Source organism: Myotis davidii, unplaced genomic scaffold (assembly GCF_000327345.1).
Source record: "Myotis davidii unplaced genomic scaffold, ASM32734v1 scaffold130, whole genome shotgun sequence".
Lineage (NCBI taxonomy): Eukaryota > Metazoa > Chordata > Mammalia > Chiroptera > Vespertilionidae > Myotis > Myotis davidii.
In genome coordinates this window covers 6,272,155-6,281,748 of record NW_006285040.1, presented here as the reverse complement: position 1 = coordinate 6,281,748, position 9,594 = coordinate 6,272,155, and the positions used below count along the sequence as shown (strand labels likewise).

Here is a 9,594-nt window from a genome sequence, read left to right as displayed (position 1 = left end):
GTGCCGACAGGTCCGCACGGGGAACCGCGCCGGGCGCCGGAGCCACGAGGCCGCCGAGAGCCCCGGCCCCGCTCGCAGCGTCCGTTTCCCAGGGAGACGGAGAGGCAGGCTCCGCGAGGGCTGGGCGCATTCCTGGTAGGACCCTGGCTTTCCGCGCTCCTGGTCCCACGCCCTCCTCGCGGACCGCCGTGTCCGGAACCGGCGGGCGCAATAGCTCTGAGGCTGCAGTGACCCCTGGTGGGTCCTCAGGTGCGTGCACAGACAGCCCGGGCTGAGCCGCGAGAGGCTGGGCCTTCGCAGCAGGTGCAATCTGTGCTCTCCCGCTGGGAACCACCCTCGAGTTAATTAATGCGCGTCGTCGTGGTTCCTGGAGACACGCGGGAGGACACGGAGCAGAGCTGAGGGTAGGCCTCCCAGAAAACTTCTCTACTCTGTGTTTCGTATTAGAGAGTACAAGAGCTTTGGCATCAGACATAGTTTTGAATTCCAAGCTAGGTAACCAAAGCTAAAAAAAAATGCTTAAAAATAGTACCTTAAAAATAAAATAATAAAAAATTTAAAGCTGGCATCCGCGGCACAGTAGACCGGAAATGAACAATTTGTGACTTGGGAGGGAGTTTCCTTCCATAGTGATTTGCCACAAAGAACCTTCTGTGGGAAGCCTTTTTCCCTGCTATAGCAGCTCCATCTAAACATGGAGAGCACAACCCCCAAAGTGCGATTCAAACCTCCCATGTTTGGTATGAACTTGACGTAAAGCTATGACTCAAAACTATTTTATCTTCCAGGCTTTCTGTGAAACGGAAGCAGGTTTTGCGTTTCTAATCAAATTCTATGTTCACCTTTGGGTTGTATTGTCTAAATTTTGCGTTACATGAGCGGACACCTTATTTATTCTGGGTTTAGCATCTTTGCTTCTGGAGGCTTTTCTTTTCTGTAATATAATACTCCAGGCACAAATTGCCAAAAGGGATTGAAAATTTTCATAGCAGATTTTCATTCATTATCATAATATTCAGGAGAGCCCCCTTAGTTTGCAAAAAACAAAAGATAGGGCCAAGTGTAATAATTTATTTTCCCAGTTTTGAGTCTTGTTGCCACCTGATTTATGTCCTTTGATTCTGGGGATTTTTGTTTCACCTTTAATGGTGATGGAAAGGCTGGGGCTTGTGGGTGATGCAGCAATTCTTTTCATTTCAGGCTCCTCACAATGAAAAGTACAAAGCCATGAAGCCCTGTACATATGACAAACTTTTCTGAGTGAGGCATTTTCTTTTCCATTTCTTTATCAGGGATGGAGAAAAGAAAAAAATCCATTTAACACAAAATTGGAGTTTCCTAGAGATAATGGGAAGATTCCACTGGTTAAAATAAAAACAGTGTTAATGAGCCATTGATATACAATAAACTGCATATATTTAAAGTAAAATTTGATACATTTTGATCTATGCATATACTCATTAAACCATCACCAAAATCAAGCTAGTAAACATATCCTTCATCCATAAAATTTCCTTCTATAACTTTATGATTTCTTCCTCCTGCTCCTCGCCACACCTCACTTCCCAGATAACCTCCAATCTGCTTTTTGTCACTAGATTTTTCGTATTTTCTAGAGTGTTATACAAATGGAATCAGGGTCTCAACTCTTTATTTGGGGCGGGGGGGGGGTCTGGTTTGTTTTGCTCAGCATAATTATTTTGAGATTTATCCATATTGTGTATATTAATTGTTTATCCATTTGAATTGCTTAATAGTATTCATTTATATGTACCTACAACAATTGTTTATCCATTTATTTGTGTAATTTCCAATTTTTTACTATTACAAATGATATAAATATTACAAATCCTGCTCTGAGGATTGTACTAGTAAGCTCAGGTTGCCATAACAAAACACCATAGACTAGATGGCTTTAACAACAGACACTTATTTTCTCACAATTTTGGATGCTGCAAGTCCAAGATCAGGTGCCAGCATAGTAGCCTCTCCCTGGCTTATAAGTGGCTGCCAGCCCACTGTGTCTGCTTCTTGGTTGGGAAGTGTGGGGGAAAACACAAGTTTCGTGATGTTTCTTCTTATGAGGACACTAACCTTTTGAATCAAGACCCCACCCTTATCACTTCATTTAATCTTAATTATTTCCTTATAGGCCCCATCTCCAAATACAGACACATTGGGGGTTAGAGGTTCAACCTATAAACTTGGCGGGGACACAATTCAGTCTATAACAAAGATCCATGTCTTTGTATGAACATTTTATTTCTTTTGAAATTCAAAAAGAGTGGAATAATTGGATCAGAAGATATACAAATGGAAAACAAGCACATGAGAAGATGCTCAACATCATTAGTGATTAGGGAAATTCGTATTAAAATCACCATAAGAGACACCTGCAGATCTAGTAGAATGGCCACCATACCAAGCTCCCTTTCACCATACCAACTGTTGGTGAGAATGAGGGAAAGTTTGTGTTTGCTTACACTGCTGGTGGGAATGTAAAATGGTACGACCACTTTGGATAACTCTTTGACACTTTCTTAAAAAGTTGAGCATATAAACTTATATCCTCCACAGAGTTTTGGAGAAAGACTTTCTGACTATGCAGAGAAACAAATTGACAAGATATTACTCAAACACACCCCACCGACCCTACCCCTAGGAAAGATCATATAGTTTTTCAACATGTGCATAACATAATACAGTCTCTTTAAAGCCTGTGTCAAAACCTTTGATCTCTTTTCAGAGATGTTTTAGAAAAATATTTTCTTTGGTTAAGATGACATTTTGTCATAATAAGCCTATGCAGATGAGTCAAATGACAAACAAACTGAGAGTAGATACAATTTTATGGAAATATGTAGACCATCTGTGAAGGACTGTAGGAATTCTCATCCTGGAAAAAGCGATTTTATTTCACATAAAACAGGCCCCCGTCCCCTGCTAAAACATGCACGTCACAATGCCAGATACAGAATTCTGTGTAAAGCACTATATTCTGTTTAGGAAGATGTCTTTAAACAATCCATGTCTTCCGTCATTTTTTATCCTTTTTGTATTTTCCAAACTTCAGAAAGTTAACTAATTTGAAACAGGAAAGAACGCCTTGAAAACGTTGACAGTAAAATAAGTAAATAACTTAATTACTTAAACACCAAGGGCAATGCAGAAGAATCACTGGGAAGACTTGTTAAGACACAGATTACTAGCCCCAACCCCAGAGTTTTGGCCTGGAGCGGGGCCTGGGAATTTGCATTCCTAACAAGTCCCCAGATGATGCTTATGCTGCTGATTGGAAACCACACTTTGAGAAGCATTGCTCTAGAGATTATCTTTCAAAAAAATAATAAAGGTTGTCCCTAATTACCTATGAATAATTTTTAAAGGGAGAGGTGCATTTTTTTTACTAGTAGCCTCCCCGTTACGCCACTTCATCCATCATGACGTCATTAATGCCTGTCAAGAAGGAGTATTGAAGACCTGCCAAGTAAATTACATCAGAAAGAGTAGTTTTTAAAGGGAAATATTCCTGGTTTAGTTTCATCATACTCCTGCCTAGTCTCTTCAGACACCTTACTTGGTTTTCTTTCTAATATAGTATGTGCCCGGGCACATCCAGTTTTTAAGACCATCCTGCCTTCTGACTCACTTCATATATATGTCATTAACCAGCTTTCCTCTCTTCTAAGTATTGAGGCCTTAGATCCCATTTATTGAAATACCTCAAGGGTATTGCCCATATTTCAAAGGAATTCGTCTCTCAGGCAGCAACTTAAGCTGCTGTTTCATTCTTGTGATTTCCATGCAAATGTTATTTGGAATTTACTGAGAATTCTTATTTTGTATACCTTGTTGGTGAATGAATTGGTATAGATTGTATTTCGTATATATGTCTTAGAACTTTGACTTTGAAATACCCTAGTATTCCCTTCTCTGGTCAAATGTAAGCTAGCAAAAATGAGTTCAGGGGAACTAGTTGATAAGTCTAGTCGTCCCTTGGGAGATATTTTTAAAATTTTTAAACAAATTAGAATCTTCTGCCTATTGGATTGAGAGAGATTCCAAAGATTGGCAAGAGTGGGTGAAATGAGTATTTTGATACATTGTTGGTGGAACTGTAGATTGATTCAGGCTTTCTGGAGTGCAAACTGTCATGCATATAATAATTTAAGTATTGACCCAGGAATTTGAAATCTAGGAACTTACCCTTATCAAATAATAGCCACAGATGTTATGTTAACAGATACTTATTGCAGTATTTTTAGAATATTAAAACTTTTGAAGCCATCCAAGTGCCCAGTTAGAGGGAGTTGTTACATTAATTCTGGTCTGTGCATCTAGTGGAAGATTCAGCAGCTGTTTGAGAAGATGAGATGGACGTACTAGTATAGGCACAGCATGGAAAGCTATCCGAGGTAAGCAGTGAGGTAAAAAAGAGCAGTTTACGTAATCATCCAAATAAAAAGGTCCATTTTTATTTGTTTTTAAAAGGAAGTTTGAACTTTTTTACAATGAGCAAGAATGAATGAAAAATGAAAACAGATTTTCATATTAAGCAAAAGAATGCTGTCAAATTGCTGGCTGATGAAATTGACCATTTAAAAATGAATTCCTTTTCTAGGATCTAACCTGGATTCTAACATATTTTACCTGGTTCCCCATCAAAGAATGGGGAAATTAGCCTCAGTTATCCTGCAGTTATTTAGATTTTAAGTCAGACTAGCCATGTGACCTTACAGAAGTCCGTCACCTCTCCAGGCCTCAGCACACTAGTCTATTCAATAAGGGGCCTGGGACATGTATTGTGATGCCTCTAGATCTTCATGGCCAGCATGTGCTTTCTCATCCCTTTCTTCTGGAAACAATACATTGCTCTTCCTTTTGAAGTGACATTCCAGGGAACGAGCAACCCAGTGTAACATTTGGCAAAGAAACATCTGGAGTAGATGACCTCTGAACTCATATCCAGCCTTCTGATTCTGACCTTGAGAGGTTGCCAGCAGAGACATGTCATGGGCGATTGGTGGACAGGACTAGAATGGAGACATTTTATTGTATTCCTTTTCGTACAATTAGAATTGTATATACTGATATTTTGTACACCTCCCACCTGCTGCCCTAATTTCATCTCAGTAGGTCCCACCGACTGCTCAGGTGTCCACTTTGCTCTGCCTCTTCCAGAGAGAAATATCAATAGGTGGCCTCCTATATACCCACTACTGGGGATCAAGCCCACAACCCAGGCATGTGCCCTGACCGGGAATCGAATTGGTGACCTCTCAAGGCATGGAACAATGCTCAGTCAACTGAGCCACACCGGCCAGGGCAACAGTGTATTTCCTTTTCTTTTATACACACACACACACAAATACATACATTTCAGCAGTGTATTTCTTAATATGCTTAGTCTGGGTTGTAGATAGGAGGAGTATATAGCCAACCATAATCAAATTACTGTATGACATTGAATCTAAGATGCTACCAATTACATTCATAACTTATTGTATTTACCACTAAGAAGTAAAACTGCTAATTAATTGAAGACACCATTTATTATAGGAGGTGCCCCAATTTCAGAAACATTTTCTTGAAAATTGAAGAAGTATGGTGTTAATTAGGATCATGTTTATACTACTCTTTTCAGCTAAAATAATTGATTTAACGTTACTAATGTCTCCATATTTATACCATGTTCATTGGCAAATATAAGTGAAGTTCACAGGTACAGATGTCTTCATGTAACACAAGTATAATAAAGAATCCATGTAGTCCTAGCTGGTTTGGCTCAGAGGATAGAGCATCGGCCTGCAGACTGAAGAGTCCAGCTTCGATTCTGATCAAGGGGGACATACCTTGGTTACAGGCTCCGGGCCCTGGTGGGGTGGGGGTCATGCGGGAGGAGGCAACCAATCAATGTGTCTCTCACACATCAGTGTTTCTCTCTGTCTCTCCCTCTCCCTTCCACTCTCTAAAAATCAATGAGAAAAATATCCTCAGATGAGGATTTAAAAAAAAGAAAGAAAGAATCCCTGTATATAATTTTTTGTAAATCAAATATCAGGATGCTTTCAAAAACCTAACTGAAACCAACCTTTAAAATAGAGTTGATTGCCTTCTACCAATTTCAAGCAGCATCCAGAACTGACGCTGACTCTCTGTGCCCCTTCACCCCTGCCACTTCCATGTATTGGTCTTGAACTTAGCCTGGCTTCTCTTGAAACAATCAGATGCTGGAGTTGTTCCAGGACTCACATCTGCTGTCCAAACCACACAGAGCAAGGGGAGCCAACTGTTCTAACTTTCTTGGTTGGAGGCTCTGGATTCACTGTGACGGACCAGCTTGAGCCCCAGCAGTTCAGTGGAGCCATTAGGAACACAGATTCCAGAGCCAAGCTGTGTGAGTTCTGTTTCCCAGCTTTGCACCTCAGAGCAGCATAGATGGGGTACTATCATCGCACCTTTCTCATGCTACTGTTGTGAGGATTAAATGGACAAATGCAGTGCTTACAACAGTGCCTGGGGCTTCATAAATGCTATGAAAACGTTATTGTTAATGAGGATGATGTGATTCACCCCTGAAGTAATCACTGTGGCTAGAGGGAGACTATACTGAGTGGCTTAGCCTAGGTCAAAAGGCACCTCCATAGGGACAGGCAGAACTTGCTTCTCTGGAGTCACATGGGATCCCCATAGAGGGGCCCTAGGAAGAAATAACTAGGTAATTAAAGCATAGAAAGCAGGTAGGAGTAACCCACACATGTCCACTACACAAGTCATGGTTTAAATGCACAGGGTTGTTTGACAACTTATGTTCTAAAATGAAGACCATGTATCCAAGGTAAATAATCATCCTAAGCCTTATATCTTTGTCAGATACATATTTTCATATTATCAAGTTTCCATGTTACATAAATTATACATTTTAAAATATTCCTGAGACTCCTCTTTCCTCACATAACTTCTGCTCAGCCAGTGCTTGGTGACTGTCCACTGCGTACCAGGCTTAGAGGTGAACAAAGTGGACCTGGTCTCTGTCCCCATGGAGTTGCAGTCTTATAGAATGACTAGAGGCCCAGTGCATGTAATTCGTGCACTCAGAGAGAGGGAGGTCCCTCAGCCCAGACTGTACCCTCTTCCAGTCCAGGAGCCCTCAGGGGATGTCCAACTGATGAAGCCATCAGTTGGACATCCTTAGTGCTGCCAAGGAGGTGGCAGAGGCTCCCACCACCGCTGCTGCACTAGCCAGCCATGAGCCTGGCTTCTGGCTGAGCAGTGCTTCCCCTGTGGCAGCACACTGAGTACTAGGGGACAGCTCCTGCATTGAGCATCTGCCCCCTGGTGGTCAGTGCGTGTCATAGCAACCAGTCTTTCTGTTCGGTCTATTTGCATATTAGCCTTTTATTTTATAGGATAATGTCTTATTATGGGCAAGGCCTCTAATTCAGTTTTTTTTAGGTGGTTAAAGGGAGGGGCAGAATTTTCACTTGAACCTGAAGCTAAAATTGCTTTAGCTCAAAAACCTGCCTACCACTGAGACACATCTTGGTGAGGCTCATTCTGAACCCATACACTGTTCTATTATGTGTATAAGTATTGGGATTCATCTGATCTCTTTAGTGAAAGGAACCTTTTGTTACGTTACAATGACAAACTGGGACCTTTCAGTCGCAGGCTGATGCTCTATCCACTGAGCCAAACCGGTCAGGGCATAACATTTTTTATGTTACAATGACTAACTTTATCTCATGAGTTGTGTTTGGCTTCAAGCCTGTATCCAGTAATCATGCAGCAATTTTTGCTCTTCTGTTCAATATTTACCTGGCATATCTTTTAATCTTATTTTCTCTAAATATTTATAGATTTTCATGTATTAGATAGGAATAGCCCATGGACACAGACAATAGTCTGGTGAATGCCTGGAAGGGGGGGCGGTGCAGTGTGGAGGAGATCAATGGGACGAAGAAAAAAACTAAAACAAAGGGACAGCTGTAATACCTTCAACAATAAAGATACAATTTAAATAAAGGAAAATATCTTATTTGAAAGAGTTTTATGTGAAATAATATAAGTAATTGCTCTACACCAGTGATGGCGAACCTATGACACCTCTGACACGCGAACTCATTTTTTTGGTTGATTTTTCTTTGTTAAATGGCATTTTAATATATAAAGTAAATATCAAAAATATAAGTCTTTGTTTTACTATGGTTGCAAATATCAAAAAATTTCTATGTGTGACACAGCACCAGAATTAAGTTAGGGTTTTTCAAAATGCTGACATGCTGAGCTCAAAAGGTTGCCATCACTGCTCTACACTGTACTTTATATTCTCAACTCCTCTCAAAGAGATATTAATTGACCCTATGTTCACTGACTGCAGGACTGACTTCCGCCACGCCGACCCAGCACTGACTGCTACAGGGGCTACGATCTGACCCTGCTTTTCTCTCCTGGCTTCTGTCCAGGCCTGACTGCAGCCCCCTCGGCAGTCAGTGCTGGGTTGCTGAGGCACCCGCAGCACTGACTGCAGGACTGACTTCCGGTGTTCAGTCAAGCCTTCAGTCATTTTGGATGTTACAGACCCTGGCTCTTTATATATGTAGACTAGAGGTCCGGTGCATGAAATTCGTGCATGGGCAGGGCGGGGGGGATCTCCTCAGCCCAGCGTGCACCCTCTCCAATCCAGGACCCCTCGGGGGATGTCTGACTGCCAGTTTAGGCCCGATCCCTGGTTTAGTCCCTCTCACAATCCAGGAACTGCGCACAGAAGTTCTCCCACTGCAGACACAGCTGATTCTCACAGCCAATTGGCCGGTAGGTCAATTCCTCCCAGTGATCCTATAACAACCAAGGCATAGCTACAACAACTGTGCACAAAGCCCACAAGGGGGTGCACCAAGAGTGTCCACCTCAGGTAACTGGGGAGGCTGAGTCACTGGGCCCTACAGGACACCTAGCACACAAAGCCTCTCTATCAACACAGGGAAGCAGCCAAAATGCGGAGACAGAGAAACAGGTCACGAATGGCAGAAATAGAGGAAAGCAAACGATTGGATATAGAGTTCAAGGCCACGTTTATAAGGTTTTTCATGCCCCTCATGGCCCCCCTCTGCTGGCCTGGTTGCCCCTCACTGCCCCTGCTGCCGGCCTGGTTGCCCCTCACTACCCCCCATGCAGGCTTGGTCGCCCTATGCAGCCTGTTGTTCAGTCGTTTGGTCATCGCTCACTAAACCCCTGCCGGCCTGGTCGCCCTATGCAGCCTGTTCGGTCGTCCGTTCAATTGTTTCCAATGTGATGGCCCCTGACTCTTTATATATATATATATATAGATAGATAGATAGATAGATAGATAGTTCTTAACAAGCATTCATCTCCCTTTAGCTAGATCACAGTATCCTATCTAATAAAAGACAAAAATGGTAATTGGCGTACGACCAATACCCTTTTCATTGGCTAATCAGGGCTATATGCAAATTAACTGCCAACTAAGATTGGCAGTTAACTGCCAACTAAGATTGACAGTTAACTGCCAACTAAGATTGGCAGTTAACTGCCAACAAGATGGCGGTTAATTTGCATATGTAGGCACAATGC

The 9,594-nt window shown here is 42.0% G+C and overlaps 1 long non-coding RNA gene across 1 annotated transcript in view; it reads left to right on the top strand.

The window, feature by feature from the left end:
* LOC102754025 overlaps positions 1-9,594 on the top strand; it is a 74,720-nt gene that overhangs the window by 829 nt on the left and 64,297 nt on the right. The window lies entirely within an intron of this gene.